This window comes from Castanea sativa, chromosome 7 (genome assembly GCF_040712315.1).
Source record: "Castanea sativa cultivar Marrone di Chiusa Pesio chromosome 7, ASM4071231v1".
Taxonomy (NCBI): Eukaryota; Viridiplantae; Streptophyta; class Magnoliopsida; order Fagales; family Fagaceae; genus Castanea; species Castanea sativa.
In genome coordinates, this window is record NC_134019.1 from 11,187,087 (window position 1) to 11,204,884 (window position 17,798).

The following is a 17,798-nucleotide window of genomic DNA, read 5'->3' on the forward strand; positions in this document are numbered from 1 at the left end:
GGAAGGAAGTATTTAAGGGGGGTGAAGGCCAAAGAGGGAGGGGATCGGTGACTAAGAAAGAAATTAAGAATTGTAATCTTCAAGGAAGAAAGAGAAATAGTAAAGAAATAGTCCTCGGCTCAAGTCCGAAGAGACCCATTTGCAATTATCATTCATTGTTTACAAGTGTTTGCTTATAAAAGCTCGTTATCAAGTTCTCAGCACCTTTAATCTAGATTTCGAATCCACACTCTACAAATTTCATTGTTTAAGGCTCATTGGGCCTGAGCCCATAACCTTCTTTGGGTCCAGGTGCAATTGTGCACTTACAATATCTGTGATGAAATATAAGGTCGTCACTAAAGATGATTATTAGCGACGATAGATATTGTCGTTAAAATAAACCTTATTTTAACGACCTAAATGTCGTTGCAACAAAATTTATTGTCGTTGCTAAAAGTTTCCCTCCATTTTCCAAAAGTAAATAAAATTCCCTCCATGGCGTTAGCGACAACTTATTAGTGACTACCTTAGTGTTGTCGCTACAATACACTTATTTGCAATGGACATTTATTATCGTCGCTAATGTATGCCTAATAGTGACGACTTTTTGGTCGTCGCTAAAACATTGGTCACAAAAGACCAAAATTCTTTCATATAACATTTTGTCATGAATAAAAAGGAAAACAGTAAAGATTTTGCAATATGCAATAACCTTGAGTCCAAAGTAAAGTGATGTTGGAAGTATGAATGCTCCAGTTGGCCACACAGGATTCAAATGCCTAGAGAGTAAAATTTGCAAGATGTAGCCCATCAACAGCAGATTAGAAAGGCATAAGCAAAAAATGTTCTAATAGGTTTTCACTCTATCCATCCTATTCTTACAGGAATGGGAGAATATGCATCCTGCAACTTATCTGGGAAGTAATTCTTGCGTCACACATGTATAGATAATAGAATGCTAAGCTCTAAGACAGTAAGACTTGCGATGATCATTCATTCCATGCTTTGCATTTGAATATTCAATATTTGATGCATGTAAATTAAAGAAGAAAACGAATATAAATGGCCATACTGGAAAAACTATGCAACAACAATAACCAAAATAAACAACTTACAAACCACAAACTGATTTAGACGATTTTTTTTTTTACCTTGACATGCTGAGATAAATTTCTATTTATGCATATATAGGTTTTATTTATTAGTCTTTTGTAACTTGTATTTATGTATAGATTTTATTTATTATTCTATTAGTTTCCCAAGTTCTTACCAGATCACTTTTTCTCTTAAATGATATAATCAAAGGTGAACATAATATAACAACATTCATATTGTGCTAGATTTTGGACTACTATTTTATTCTAGTTAGGGCAAACAAAAAATTTCTTGTATTTTTTCCTAGGGTATTTTTTTCCCCTCTTTGTACAATAAGGATCAATGGATGGATCTCCCAACTGTATGTGGCACAAGTCTCTGATAATGCCTTATCTACCGTAGTGAAAGCTTTAATGGAATATCTTCACTTGTTTAACTGAGAATAAAGCCCAGATTTTTACACCCCATATGATATTAAAAGACAAATATATGTTTTTCATGTATAACACAAATTCTTACAACTGAATAAAGAAGAAAAGGCAAACCTTCAAATGGGTAGCAACCTTTTCCTTTTAGAGAAAACATTAGTGGCCTCAACCACAAAGTCGGCTCATTGACCAACATGAACTTTGAATAGTCTACAAATGCTTTTTTCTTTAGTATTTTTGTTATAATCCTATTAGCTTTTTTGTTTTTGAAAACTTGAGTATTAGCCCATGGACTAAATTTACATAATAGGTTGGGTTACATCAGTGTACTAGTTACAAGTATGAGAATCTCACCTAGAAAAAATTTCTCCTCAAAATAACTAATAAAAAAAAAAAACTTCAGGTGCCTATAGATGAACCTCACATTGCTAAGAAGGGAGGTTTTTATTTTTTATTTTTTTATTTTTAGTTTTTGGAGCTACCTTGGGAGTTGTGGGGTGGGCTAAAAATGTAGAATTATGAGCCTCATCCTCCCCTTCTCTCCTCAAAATTATTTGGTGAAAATCAAATTTCTAGCATCAATGCCTAGATCTCCAAAGGTAATTCATTTCCTCCATTGACAACATCTCATTTGTCAATAATGACAATGCAATATCTCTCAATGCAACAATTCCCCACTTAGTGAATCAATTTCTTAGGCCTATAATGAATTCCATTTCATCTGTTAACGTGTATAGTGTTATGGGCTTTAGGCCCAACTAGATTACTTGTATAGCACACATTCTTGTACTATACCTTTACTTGTACTGCACTCCTATGCCTCCTATATAAAGACACACATGTATATTCTTTAGTTGAGAAATACAATACTATTGAATTCAGTATTTCTAACATGGTATTAGAGCCACTGCTCTGACCTTTTCTTAGCAATCTTATCTTTATTAGTGTTACTCCATTGCTTCTGCCGTCACAGTAGCTACTACCGTTGAACCTCTGACGTCTTCCAGACATCATTCTTTGGTTCCGGACCTATAGTACCCGTCGTTGAGGAGTTCCACACTGCAAAGACCACTGTCCAATCAGCACCGCCGTGCATCTCGCTTCGATCAACTTTCTGCAGGTACCACTGAGTTCGCCTATTGTCGATCTACAACCTCGTGGAAGCCTCGAAGCCATCGGAGACCGCACATGCCCCCACGCGCTGCCAAAATATTCTACTTCGTAGTTCACGCGCCCTACGTGCCTCCACGCACCACTGCACAGGTGGGCTGTATTTCCACGCACTCCCAAGTGCCACGTTTGCTGGTCACGCACCTCTACGCACTCACACGCGCCCTCACGTGCCTAAACTTTCCTGCTAACGTCATTGCTGACGTCATCTTGCCACGTCAGCCGGAGTTGTGTCATTGCTGACGTCACTTGCTTGCGTCATCCACTGACATCATCGTTTGAGTTTTGTTGGTTTGACCATTCACTTTCAGTCGGTTTGACTGTTGACCTTCAGTAGGGTTGACCGTGGACTTTTTTTTTTAGGGTTGACTTTTTTGCAGCCCAGGTGCTCCTTACCCAGTTTTTCGTGTAAATTTCATTTTTGCAGTCCATTTTTGCATATTTTGTTTCTTAATGAAGAATAAGGACATGTCTTCTTTCTTACGCAACAATCGTCCCCGACAATCCAGCAAACATTTTTGCAAACATTTTGGCCATAATATTGAGACTTGCTATCAGTGCAATAAATCAGTTATTTCAATTTCTGCTGCCACTGTTGTTAACACTAAGAGTGTCCAACCAATGGCTCCCGTCTCTGCATAGTTTAAGTCTTCAGGTCACACTTTCACCATGTCCATAGATGACCTTAAAAACATCATCGCCAATGTCATTCGTATGGTTGGTAATGCATCTTATTCCTCTTCTCACCCAGCTTTATCTAGTATGTCCCCTTCCTCTTGGCTTATGGATTTTGCTTGTTGCAATCACATGACACCTCACTCGTCCTTATTTTTTGAACTTAAATCTACACCACACCCTCTTAATATTTGCACAGAAAATGGTTCCATAATGTCTGGTCATAATATAGGTTCCGTTTCGAACTTTAACCTTTCAGTTCCTAGGGTCTTTAATGTTTCTGACCTTTCTTACAATTTTTTTTATGTGGGATAAGTAGCTAAGTTAGGCTATTGCATTATATTTGATTATTCTGGGTGTATTGTGTAGGATCCAAGGACGGGACAGGAACTTGGGACCGGTCCCAGAGTTGGGCATATGTTTCTTGTTGACAACTTTTGTCTTCCACTTGTTGCTCTTGTTTTTGTTGCTGCAGTTGATGCAGCTTCTTCTATTCCTTCCCTTACACTTTGGCATGCTCGACTTGGTCACACATCTTCTTCTCGGGTACACAATTGGCTTCTAGAGGTTATTAGGTTCAGTGTCTATAGAAAATTTTGATTGTGTTTCATGTCAGTTAGGAAAACAATCAGCTTTACCTTTCAATACTAGTGAATCAATATCCACTGATATCTTTGACCTTTTAATTCTAATGTTTGGGGACCTTCCTCTGTCTCTAGTATTGGTGGATCTCGATATTTTGTTATCTTTGTTGATGATTACGCTCGCTATAACTAGATTTTTAATATGAATTGTTCTAAATTATTGCAAGTATATTCTAATTTTGCAAGTATATTCTAATTTCGCAAAAATGGTTGAAATCCAATTTTCCAAACGTATCAAAATTTTTCGATCTGATAATGCGCTTGAGTACACTTAATATGCTTTCCAAGCTGTTTTGCATTCCTATGACAATGTTCATCAACTAACTTTTCCAAGTACTTCTCAGCAAAATGGTAGAGCCGAATGAAAACTTTATTATATTCTTGACACTATTCGTGCTCTTCTTCTCTCTACCAAAGTTCCTGCTCCTTTTTGGGGTGAAGCTGCTCTTCATGCTATTCATGCTATTAATCGCATTCCCAGTCCTGTCATCCAAAATTAAACTCCATATGAGCGCCTTTTTGGGTCACCTCCAGACTATCACCACTTTCGCACTTTCGGTTCTGTTTGTTTCGTTCTTCTTCAGCCACATGAGCATAACAAACTTGAGCCTAGGTCAAGGCTTTGTTATTTTCTTGGCTATGGCGAAACTCAAAAGGGGTATCGGTGTTATGATCCTGTTTCTCATCGTCTTCATATCTCCCGAAATGTTGTCTTTTGGGAACATTGCCTCTTTGTCGAGCTCTCTCACTTCCATGCTTCACTATCATCCTCCTCTGTTTTAGATCTATTTCTAGATGAGGCACATATTCCTTCTGTAGCTTCTGCTGACCCTCCTGTAGCTTCTCCTGATCCTCTTGTAACTGCTTCTAATTCTCTTGTAGACTTCTCTGTCCAACCACCAGATATCCTTGATCCCTTTCCTAATTCCCCCTTTAATGAATAGGTGGAAGATGAATCGGTTGAAGACGAGCCACCCAACCCTGAGCTTGGGTCCCTTGCTCTTGCTCTGCCTGAAGATCTTGCACAAGACATTCGACCTCATCACTCAACTCGGGTAAGATCCATTCCTGCACATTTACTTGACTATCATTGTTACACTGCCCTTGCTACATTGCACAAGCCTTACACCTATCATGAGGCTTCCATTAACCCTTTATGGCAGATTGCAATGAAAGAGAAACTTGATGCATTATCTAAAAATCATACTTGATACTTGGTCACTCTCCCCCCTAGGAAATCTGTGGTTGGTTGTAAGTGGATCTACAAGATTAAGACTCACTCTGATGGGTCCATTGAGCGCTACAAAGCTCCTCTTGTTGTAAAAGGTTTTACACAAGAGTATGGGATTGATTATGAAGAGACTTTTGTTGTTCGTGCCCTCTTAGCTATTGCTGCTACCAGTAAATGAGACCTGTTCCAGATGGATGTCAAAAATGCATTCCTTAATGGGAATTTAAGTGAAGAAGTTTATATGCAACCTCCTCCTGATCTCTCTGTTGAATGAAACAAGGTTTGTCACCTTCGGTGTGCAATTTATGGAATTAAACAAGCTCCACGAGCTTGGTTTACCAAATTTAGCTCTACCATCTCTCGCTTGGGTTACATGGCTAGTCATTATGATTCTGCCTTATTTCTTCGTCGCACTAACAAATGCACTATTTTACTTCTCCTGTATGTGGATGATATGATCATAACTAGTGATGACCTCAGTGGCATTTAAGAACTTAAAGATTTTCTCAGTCAGCAGTTTGAGATAAAAGATCTTGGACATCTCAACTACTTCTTGGGTCTTGAAATCACTCATTCTACAGATGGACTTCACATTACTTAAGTCAAGTATGTCTCTGAACTTTTGTCTCGAGCTAGACTTACTGATAGCAAGACTGTTGACACTCCAGTTGAGCTTAATGCGCATCTGACTCCCTCAGGACGAAAACCATTGTCTAATCCCTCTCTTTATAAACACTTAGTTGGCAGCCTAGTTTATCTTATTGTTACTCGTCCAGACATTTCCTATGTTGTTCACCAGGTGAGCCAGTATCTGTCTACTCCACGATAGACTCACTATGCTGCTATTTTGCGCATTCTTCGGTACCTAAAGGGCACTCTCTTCCATGGTCTTTTCTACTCTGCTGAGTCTCCTTTTGTTCTTCGTACATTTTTTGATGCTGATTGGGTAGGAGATCCCACTGATCGCAGGTCCACCACTGGTTATTGCTTTCTTCTTGGTTCTTCTCTGATTTCTTGGTGAAGTAAGAAACAAACTCATGTGGCCCGCTCCAGTACTGAAGCAAAATATCGTGCTCTTGCTGATACCACATCTGAGCTTCTTTGGCTATGATGGCTTCTCAAAGATTTAGGTGTGTCTACATCCTTTGCTACTTATCTTTATTGTGACAATAAAAGTGCCATTCATATTGCTCACAATGATGTCTTCCATGAATAGACTAAACACATCAAGATCGATTGTCATTTTATCCATTATCATCTTGTCCATGGTGCTCTCAAGCTAATCTTAGTCTTCTCTATAGATCAACTTGCAGATATCTTCACTAAGTCACATTCTAAGGGATGCCTTCGTACTTTGGTTGACAACCTCAAATTGGTCTCACATCCATCTTGAGTTTAAGGGAGGTTGTTAACGTGTATAGTGTTATGGGCTTTAGGCCCAACTAGATTATTTGTATAGCACAAATTCTTGTACTACACCTTTACTTGTACTGCACTCCTATGCCTCCTATATAAAGGTACACATGTATATTCTTTAGTTAAGATATACTATACTATTGAATTCAGTATTTCTAACATCATCGTAGATCTTCAAAATGATAAATAAACATGTTTCTAACAAAGATTGCCAATTATTGAATCAGGGAGATGTAATGCCATCCCCATAAGGAACACTGTACTTCAAAACCCTTAAAAAAAAGCTCATTTTGTAACAATGGAAAACGTAACCCAAGACAAGCCAACCTACTTGATTTGAAATACAATTGTGCAATTATATATCTCTGAGAGAGAGAGAGAGAGAGAGAGAGAGAGAGAGAGAGAGAGAGAGAGAGAGAGAGAGAGAGAGAGAGAGAGAGGAAGAAGAAGAAGAAGAAGAAGAAGAAGAATACAGGTAAGCATGATCACCTCAAAACTCCAACAAACATGAATCACACGACTACATCTCCATGGAGGGCCAAAATCCAACGAATAGGTCTGCTAAACAGGATCTACATATTAACAGCAAGGGCTCGATTAGCAAATCCAAAAAACTAAAAATATAAATATATTTACCACAAATATAGAATAACCACAACAAATAATTTTATTGCTTATGAAAAAAGTGGAAGTAAAAATAAAAAAACACACACACACATGATCCACATATTAACAGCAAGGGCTTGATTAACAAATCAAGTGAACTAAAAAAAATGAATATTTTGACCAAAAATATAGAATAACCACAACACAATTTTATTACTTATAAAAAAACTAGAATTAAAAAACACACACACACACACACAAAATTGAAAATACTAGGATGGATCCAAGTAATCATGTTTTTGCCTAATTACAATACTAAGTGAACTGTCGGACTTTTATTTACAATAAAATTGTTGGCACAACAATTCACAAGGATTACATATTGTATGTCCTTGACAACAACATGCTGGACGAATTAAGCACTAAATCCCAGAGTTATTTTCATCCATTAAGGAGGTAAAGAACTTGCAAAAGGAAAGCAAGAATGTAGTGAGGAAAGCAAGAAAATAAAAACAAAAGGGAGAAACCCTAGCTTCACTACTATGGGTGCTTGAAATCACCACCAAGCGAGAGAGAATTTCTCATCAAAAAATTCTTATTCAAAAGGCAGTCCCTTCACAATTACAAGAGCCACTATTTTAATAGGACTTATAGGATCAAATCAATATTGTTAGGTTCTAAGTACTTAGGAACTAATGTATTAGAACTCTAATATATATTGTTGGCAAACCATAATCAAAATAGATGTCTAGTTATGTTTTAGACTTGCTCAAAGTATGTGGTTTATGTAAAGTTGGAATCGAGTTAACTGTAGAAGTTACTATGCATTTCTGCCTCACTCGATCGATCGAGAATTAGACTCAATCGATCGAAAGTCGTGCAGATTGTTTTTTTTGCAGAATTTCCAACTCAGCCCTAAGCCCATATTACGTGTAGGGTTTTATGTTTTTCCCTAGGTATAAAAGGCAAACCCTAGTCTCATTTTTTAGGTTGCCCATATTGCTGTTTGTGTGAATCTCTTGTGAAATCTGAGAGGTGCTTGCCTTCACACAAGCTTGGGATTATCAAAAAGGATATTGCTTCGAGAACTTGATGATCATTCAGTTGCTGCCATAAGAGCTTAAAGATACACAAGCAGGAGTGCTTGTATTTGCTGAAGAATCCAAGAAAGAAGGAGTCTGTGGTCTCCAAACTTGCATGTGGTCGTATCAGTAAGTTTCTACTTGTGGGTAGCAATAGGATGTTAGTAGTCTAAGTCGCTATTGAACAACTTTGATTCTTTCATAGTGGATTCAGGTTTACCTTGAGGATAGCTAGGTTAAATCCTCCCCAGGTTTTTTACCGGTTTGGTTTTCCTGGGTCATTATCTCTTTGTGTTTTTATATTCCGCACTTTGCATTGATATAATTATATGATTGTATTAGCCTAGATCTGGAATTTGGACTAAGTAATAACTTGGCTTGTTAACTAGGTTAATCCAATTGTGGTTTAAGGGGTCTAAATAAACTCAACAAATATGAAAGATCTAATCATGCCACAATTAAATCCCACATAATCCTAAATTACAACAAACCCAGACTAATTCAAAATTCAAATACATAGAAGTAATAAAAGTCTAAAATTTGATGTCTCAAATAAAAAATCAAAAACAAATCTAGTGTCCACACCAACTCCCCAAGTTGATGTAGAACGTAGTTAGGGAATGCAATAAAATAAAAACAAAAGAGAAAAACTCTAGGCTTCACGACCTAAGGGTGCTTGGGATCACCACCAAGCAAGAGATAATTTCTCATCAGAAAATTCTTTTTTACAAGAGCCACTAATTTAATAGGGCTTCCAAGATTACATCAATCTAGAAAGATCTAATCATGCCACAACTAAATCCCACAAAATCCATAATCACAATAAAGCCTAAACTAGTTCAAAAAATTCAAATACATAAAAATAATAAAAGTCTGAAACTGGTGTCTCAAATAAGTAAAAATCATAAATAATTTTAGTAGCGACGCCAAGTTGTCTCACTGATAATCCAGAAAACATCATTTCAATTTAATGAACAAAAGATTAATAATTGATTTTTTTTTTTTATAACAAACAAGAAAAGAGGAACAATGCAAATCAAATGTTAAGAGCTGTAAATAGAAATAAAAAAAAAAATTAAAATTGTACCAACTGGTTGTCTAGAACTTCAACTAAACCTCGCAGGAATTGCATCAGCCATATTTGCACATACTAAACTTCTGTAATTATGGGATCCAAAATTACCTTGTCCAACTATCAACACAAAAACGAACTTTGCCTTGTCCAACCATGCCTGCAACCACAAACCACCACCCACAAATCAATGTTACAAAACAAAATCAATAACAACTTAAAGAATAAAAAACACCCTTTTCCTTTTATGGACTAATGTTCAAAACTAATACCCACTACCCCACCCCTTCACCATTTAGCCAACGGGCCAACAAAATGCACTAGAAACCCACCAAAGCCAACGCAATTGCCACCCCTATATAGTCATTACTAAAATTGTGAAAGTCAAAGTAGAAGATTGCCTTTAATAATACAATTTTCTCTTGAATATTTACCACACAATAATATCCTGTAAATGGACTAAAGCAACAATCAGACAACCAAAGAGTGAGTTGAAGGAGGCCAAGGTAGTCCTTGGGCCCCAAAGCCCCCTTATCAGAACTTTTCAATTTAGTATGATAGATAAACAGAAATTTTACTTTGACCATCAGAAATTTTACTTTGACCATCAGAAAATTAAGGTTGCCCCTATTGCTGTTTGTGTGAATCTCTTGTGAAATCTGAGACGTGCTTGCCTTCACACAAGCTTGAGATTATCAAGAAGGATATTGCTTCGAGAACTTGATGATCATTCAGTTGCTGCCATAAGAGCTTAAAGATACACAAGTAGGAGTGCTTGTATTTGCTGAAGAATCCAAGAAAGAAGGAGTCCGTGGTCTCGGAGCTTGCATGTGGTCGTGTCAGTAAGTTTCTACTGGTGGGTAGCAATAGGATGTTAGTGGTCTAAGTCGCTATTGTACAACTTCGATTCTTTCATAGTGGATTCAGGTTTACCATGAGGATAGTTAGGTTAAATCCTCCTTATGTTTTTTACCGGTTTGGTTTTCCTGGGTCATCATATCTTTGTGTTTTTATATTCCGCACTTTGCATTGATATGATTATATGATTGTGTTAACCTAGATCTAGAATTTGGACTAAGTAATAACTTGGCTTGTTAACTAGGTTAATCCAATTGTGGTTTAAGGGGTCTAAATAAACTCAACAAATATGAAAGATCTAATCATGCCACAATTAAATCCCACATAATCCTTAATTACAACAAACCCAGACTAATTCAAAATTCAAATACATAAAAGTAATAAAAGTCTAAAATTTGATGTCTCAAATAAAAAATCAAAAACAAATCTAGTGTCCACACCAACTCCCCAAGTTGATGCAGAACGTAGTTAGGGAATGCAATAAAATAAAAACAATAGAGAAAAACTCTAGGCTTCACGACCTAAGGGTGCTTGGGATCACCACCAAGCAAGAGATAATTTCTCATCAGAAAATTCTTTATTAGAAGAGCCACTAGTTTAATAGGGCTTCCAAGATTACATCAATCTGGAAAGATCTAATCATGCCACAATTAAATCCCACAAAATCCATAATCACAATAAAGCCTAAACTAATTCAAAAAATTCAAATACATAAAAGTAATAAAAGTCTGAAACTGGTGTCTCAAATAAGTAAAAATCATAAATAAATCTAGTAGCGACGCCAAGTTGTCTCACTGATAATCCAGAAAACACCATTTCAATTTAATGAACAAAATATTAATAATTGAATTTTTTTTTAACAAACAAGAAAAGAGGAACAATGCAAATCAAATGTTAAGAGCTGTAAATAGAACTAAAAAATTAAAATTGTACCAACTGGCTGTCTAGAACTTCAACTAAACCTCGCAGTAATTGCATCAGCCATCCAATTTGCACATACTAAACTTCTGTAATTATGGGATCCAAAATTACCTTGTCCAACTATCAACACAAAAACGAACTTTGCCTTGTCCAACCATGCCTGCAACCACAAACCACCACCCACAAATCAAAGTTACAAAACTAACAACTTAAAGAATAAAAAACACTCTTTTCCTTTTATGGACTAATGTTCAAAAATAAGACCCACTACCCCACCCCTTCACCATTTAGCCAACGGGCCAACAAAATGCACTAGAAACCCACCAAAGCCAACGCAATTGCCACCCCTATATAGTCATTACTAAAATTGTGAAAGTCAAAGTAGAAGATTGCCTTTAATAATACAATTTTCTCTTGAATATTTACCATACAATAATATTCTGTAAATGGACTAAAGCAACAATCAGACAAGCAAAGAGTGAATTGAAGGAGGCCAAGGCAGTCCTTGGGCCCCAAAGCCCCCTTATCAGAACTTTTCAATTTAGTATGATAGATAAACAGAAATTTTACTTTGACCGTCAGAAAATTATACTTCATATGTCCTATTGAACAAACTGAATTTCTTTGCTTTGGTTCCCCCATCTCAAGTTTCCTAGACCCGTCGTTGTGGACAACACTTTTGACATTAAACTTTTAATATTGTTTGCCAAAATGTTGGATCTAACAAATAGAAAATCAAAAGAACTAGAGGGGCATACAAATCAAATGTAACAGAGGCCCTAAAATACAAGAATAAACTTTAGCTGTGAATCATGGGTTTCTTGGATTGTATGGCAGCTGGGTTTTCGATAAAATTTGGACTAGGGTGGCAAGTGAAACTGAGTTGGGTCTCTCAAAGACGGTTGAACAAAATCGAATTTTGCTCTCTTACCAAAGTTGATGTACGTAGCACAAAATTTTCTAAAGAATTTTCTTAAAAAAAAAAAAAAAAAAACCCTCTTTCAAGCTAAATTTTAAACAACTACATTCCTTAATGAACGTGGTTTTTCTTAACTTGCTATATCTCAATAAACCCACTTTTAAGACACCAATACCAAAAAAGAAAAAAAAGGAAGGGTCCTATATGGCTTTAAATTGTTGTGGCTAAAAAAGGCCACAAGTAGTCCTATAATGTCAACATAACAAACATGCCAGTTATAATAAGATTTGAAAATGCCATTTTCACCAGTCTTTATCTCAAAACACAAGGAAGGGTCTTAGGTTTGATTTCACTGTGAGTGGTTGCTAGCTCACCCCTATCAAAGGCAATCAATAAATTTATAGATATAGAGCAAAGAAAAAAACTGCACCTCCTTTTGTAGGAGTAAATACATCCAAAAAAAAAGGTATTGACGAAGTTGGCCTTCAAAATTTTTCAATGAATTTACTGGTATTGCTGCCAATGAGACCTTATTTGGCATTAACAAATAAAAATAGTACTTGGGATCTCATTGACAAAACATATCTTTGAAATAAGAAAAATAGCTTATGTTGAAACATGACTGATCATGTAATATTATTGCAGACAAATGGCCTACATAGATAACAGAGAAGTTCAAAACCCATACTCAAATAACTAAGAAATCAAAACCCAGATCCATGAGAAATCAACCAAAGATCAAAGAAATCAAAACCAACCCAGACTCATGAGAAATCAACCAAAGAATAGAGAAATCAGAACAACCCATACCCATGAGAAATCAACCCAAAGAACACATAGAGAAATCAAAACCAACTCATACCCATGAGAAATCAAACCAAAGAACACACAGAGAAATCAAAACCCAAAACACAAACCACAATCCAAAACTAAATACATCAAATAGCACAAATAAGTCCACAAACCCGAGATTTATGAGACGAAAAGAGATAGAACACTAAATTAAAAAAAAAACATTTAAAAAAAAAAACTGTGACCATGGCAAGCCTTACTTCTTGCAAACCCATTTTCACAGCCTTCGCAATACAAAATAGTAAACCCAAAATCCCAAATCAAAAACATACAAACAGAGCACACATTACACTCATTCACATCTACATACATACATGGCCACATACCCACAAGAATAGCAATGCCCAAACCCACGGCCAAACAACCATAAACACATGCGACACAACCAAAAGAGAGATCACAAGAAGAGAGAGAGAGAGAGAGAGAGAGAGAGAGAGAGAGAGAGAGAGAGAGAGAGAGAAATTGGGTAGGACTATTCAATATTGTAATTTGAAAACCTAAATCGAGATTCTGACCTATAATGGCTGAGAGAAGGCTATGAGAATGACGTTCTCGACGATGGAGCTGTGTTTTCCAAATGTTGAGGCTGCGTTTAGCTGGGTAGGATTGAAGCCGCGTTTTTGAAAACGCGGCTCTAGACCCATCCAGGGAATTTTTTATTTTATTTTTTCAATATGTGTGGAGTTGCGTTTAATAAACGTGGCTTCAAAGATGCTTAGAGTTGCGTTTGACTAAACACACCTTAAACACATCTAGAGTTGTGTTTATTAAACATAGCTTTAACATTTATAGAGCTATGTTTAATCAAACGCAGCTTATATTTGTCTAAAGCTGCATTTAATAAATGTAGCTTTAACATTTATAGAGCTATGTTTGATTAAACGCAAGTATAAAAAAATAAAAAAATTAGGGAACTACACATAATTGAAAAAAACCCTAAAGCTACCTCTCGGTCCCTAAATCCCTAAATCCCTCAGATCACTCTCAACTCTTAATTCCTAAATCCCTAAATCCCTCAGATCTCCGAATCCCCTTCCTCCCTCCGCTCTTCCCTCCTCTCCATTCCCTTCTCATCGATCGATTCTCTTCCAATTTTCGCAGTTAAAACGAACATGAAAAATCGAGAACTTGGGGTCTTGTTCTTACAAAAAATTTGACCCTTTGAAGGTCGAAATCTGGAACTGGTAACACACACACATACTCTCTCTCTCTCACACACACACACACACACACACACACTTTGCACTACCTCTGTATGTGTCGGTTACAATGGGTTTGATTCCCTGATTTTGATATGGGTTTGCAGGCATATAGGAAAATAGAGAAGAATCGGCACTGACAAAGCGCAATCCTCCATCACAAGTGCTGCGTTGGGTCTCTCCCTCTCTCTCTCGAACTCTCAATCTCACCCAAGACACTCTCACAAGGCCGACTAACAGTAAGTTTTATAAATTAATTGTAAGATTTTTGTTTTAGGGTTTTTGAATGAAAATACTACTATAATCCCATAAAATATACAAATTATATAGTATACCCTTTATAACTTTATTTATATATATAAAAAATTAAGATATATTAATTAGGGCAAGATTGAAGGAACAAGAATCTTTCATGCAGTTGCAGTAGATTATCCTAACTAACATTGACCATTTTGCTTTGAAACTGATTGCTAATAAGTGTGTTTAGGAAGCTTAAACTTCTTGCTTTATCTTTAGGAAGCTTAAATTTATTCTTTTTTTTTTTTAATTAAGTGGACCAATTTCCCTGTAAGAAACAAAGAATATCATTAAGTAATGAGTCCGTAACTAATGTGTCAGCTAACTTGTGCTATGCAATTACTAGAATGGACAAATGATCTACTGCTTCTCTCAATTTTACATTTGTTGTAGAAAATTTCTAAAGAACAATTATCTTTAATTCACTTAAAACTTCTTGAATGATACATAAAATAAAATAACTTCTTATGACCTATTAAAACCATTTTTGTTATAATAATAGCAAACTGCAAAATCAAAGGAGAATATATACTACATATAGATTCTTGTTGTGTTATTTTATTGCCTAGGAATTATAAATTTGACCCTCATTAGAATCAACCTAGATAAAGGGAGTTTCCAATATTCTTAAACCCCTATCCCCTCGACTCTCAATTAAAGCCAACAAAAGAAAATGCTGGAAGGAAACCTGTAGGAATGAACATCAGACTTTGCCACTGCCAATGCAATTTACATTATCTGGTATACTCGACATGTTTTCCAATTCACATTACAAGTGTTGAAACTTGAAAGAATTGAAATTTGATGAGTAGTGAATATGGATTATGTAAATGTATGTGTATATATGAATTTAAAGAGAATGGAATCTATGACTCACTTTTAGTCTTGTTTTAAGATGCCATGCTTTGAAATGGATACAAGCAAAAAGACTATGTTAAGAAGCTCATATATGATTATGACTCTAAAAATTTAAGGGATGTTGACCTTGTTAATAGACTGGCTGAGCAAAATACTTGGTCATTTGTTTAGAGTCTGTTTGTTTTTAGCTTAAAACGTTAGCTTATTTCTGGTGTTCTCATTGTCACAGGTAATTGGCTACAGCTACGGGCATTGGACTGACTGATCAAGTACCTTGATGGTTGTTGGAAACTGGCTGATCAAGTACCATGATGCTTGCTAACAATTTTTTGTGATGTAAAAAATCGTTGAGGGATATACATTTTGTGATGTAAAAATCTGTTGTTGGGAACTTGTTTTGTGTATGTAATTATATGTCTATGTAATTAATTTTTTGCAATGAACTTGTTTTGTTTGCTTGCTATTGGTTAGGAATTGTTGAGTGTTGGAAACTTGTTTTCTTGGTTCCAAATTGGTTGCATTTGAGTGTTGGCAAGAATTACAGGTCTTGTTCTGGGCAGGAATGTGTTTAGGAAGAAAAAATTGAAGAAAAAAAAAAAACCTATAGCCGCGTTTTCAAAAATACGGCTACAAGAAATGTCAGGGTCTATAGATGCGTTTATAAAAACGCAGCTATAGGGTGTCTATAGATGCGTTTGTAGAAATGTAGCTATAGGGGGGGTTTATAGCTGCATTTTTATAAACGCATCTATGGACACCCTACGCTGCGTTTTTAGAAACGTAGCTATAGACCACCCTATAGCTGCATTTTCCCACTCCCCATAGATGCGGCAGCTATAGCAGCGTTTTGTAAAAAACACGGCTATATACCAAGTTTGGGTTGCACATAAAACGCGGTTATAAGTTGGACCTATAATCGCGTTTTTCAAAACGCAGATATAGGTCTTAGCCTATACTTGCGTTTTAAACGCAGCCTAAACTAGGTCTATAGCCGCGTTTTTTTACAAAATGCAGCTATAACTACCACATCTATCGGGAGTGGGAAAACGCAACTATTGGGTGGAAAAACACATCTATAGGTCCTGCAGGGGGCTATTGTCGCATAGGATAGGTCGCGTTTGAAAATGAGGCTATGGAAAACGCGACTATAACCTGTAGCTGCATTTTTAGGGTCTATAGCTATATTTTTTAAACGCGGCTATAGCCCTCGTTTTTTGTAGTGAAAGCTTTTTAGTGATCTCCCTAGGGTTTGTGAACCATTGATTAGAGAATTCTACGCCAATGCCATACTACGAGAGGATTAACTAGACTTTTAGGTTAGAAGCCATGAATTCAATCTTGAAGTGGGGGACATTGATGATGTTCTTGGACATGGAAACATAGATCATGACTTCACTCCTTTCAATGACAGAGTGCTCTCCATTGAGATGGTTCAATCCCATATTGGTGGTGTTAGGGAAGGAAGATGTCTTAACATAAATGCCTTCCCTCCGGATTTGCAATGCCTTACCTACATCATGTTGTTCAACCTCTATCCGGTAAGGAAGATGACCACCATCAACAATGCTAGAGCCATTTTCCACATTGAGCTTCGGGAGAATATCTACATTAACATCGGTGCTCATGCATTCTCTATCATTGCCGATGCAACAAGGACAACTTCAAGGCCATAGCTTGTTCTTCCTACTCTAATCATGAGGATCCTCCATGAAAAAGGTGTGGAGACTCCACAGGACATAAGCCTCATGCATGTACCTCCTACTATTAGTGCTCAAACAATTACAAAGAGCAAAGTTCATCTTCTTGGTGATGAGGAAACGATTGATCCTAAAGAAGAACATCCTATGGACATTGAGACTAAAGCGGAAGGACAACCATCTTCTTCTCAAAGAGGTGGTGCTAGAGGAAGAAGCAGAGCCTCATTGTCTTCATCAGTTTATCTAGATGTTTTTCAGATCATTCTTGAGAGGATTGACGGCTTAAGAGAAGTCCAAACTGAGCATTCCGACAAGCTGAACACCATTCATACCAAATCAACTTCTCACAGGCAAGTTTGATAGCTTCACAAACCAGCCTTATCCCTTTGGCCATTCTGATAAAAAGGGGGAGTAATATGGAGTACTTCTTGAAGGGGAGCCTTATCTTAAGGGGGAGAACTTTTAAAAGTTTTTATAGCTTTTATGTTTTTAGTTTTTATTATGGGTTTTCATAGCACATATTTTAGTATGTTATGGTTTTAGTACTTTGGTTTTTAAGTACTCTATGACTTTAGTACTTGGTTTTTAAATACTTGGATATGGTGTGTTATGAATGCTTGAATGTTCTAGCTATTTAAACTATGTTTTCTTATGTACCTTTGCTTTGTAGCTTTTTAGTACTTTTAGATTATGTTTGCATTATCTTTAGTACTCTTGTGCCCTTGTTGGATCTTGTATTCTTGATGCAACTACCTTAGTGTTTTGTATCGGTTGAGTGTTGGACATGTAAATGATA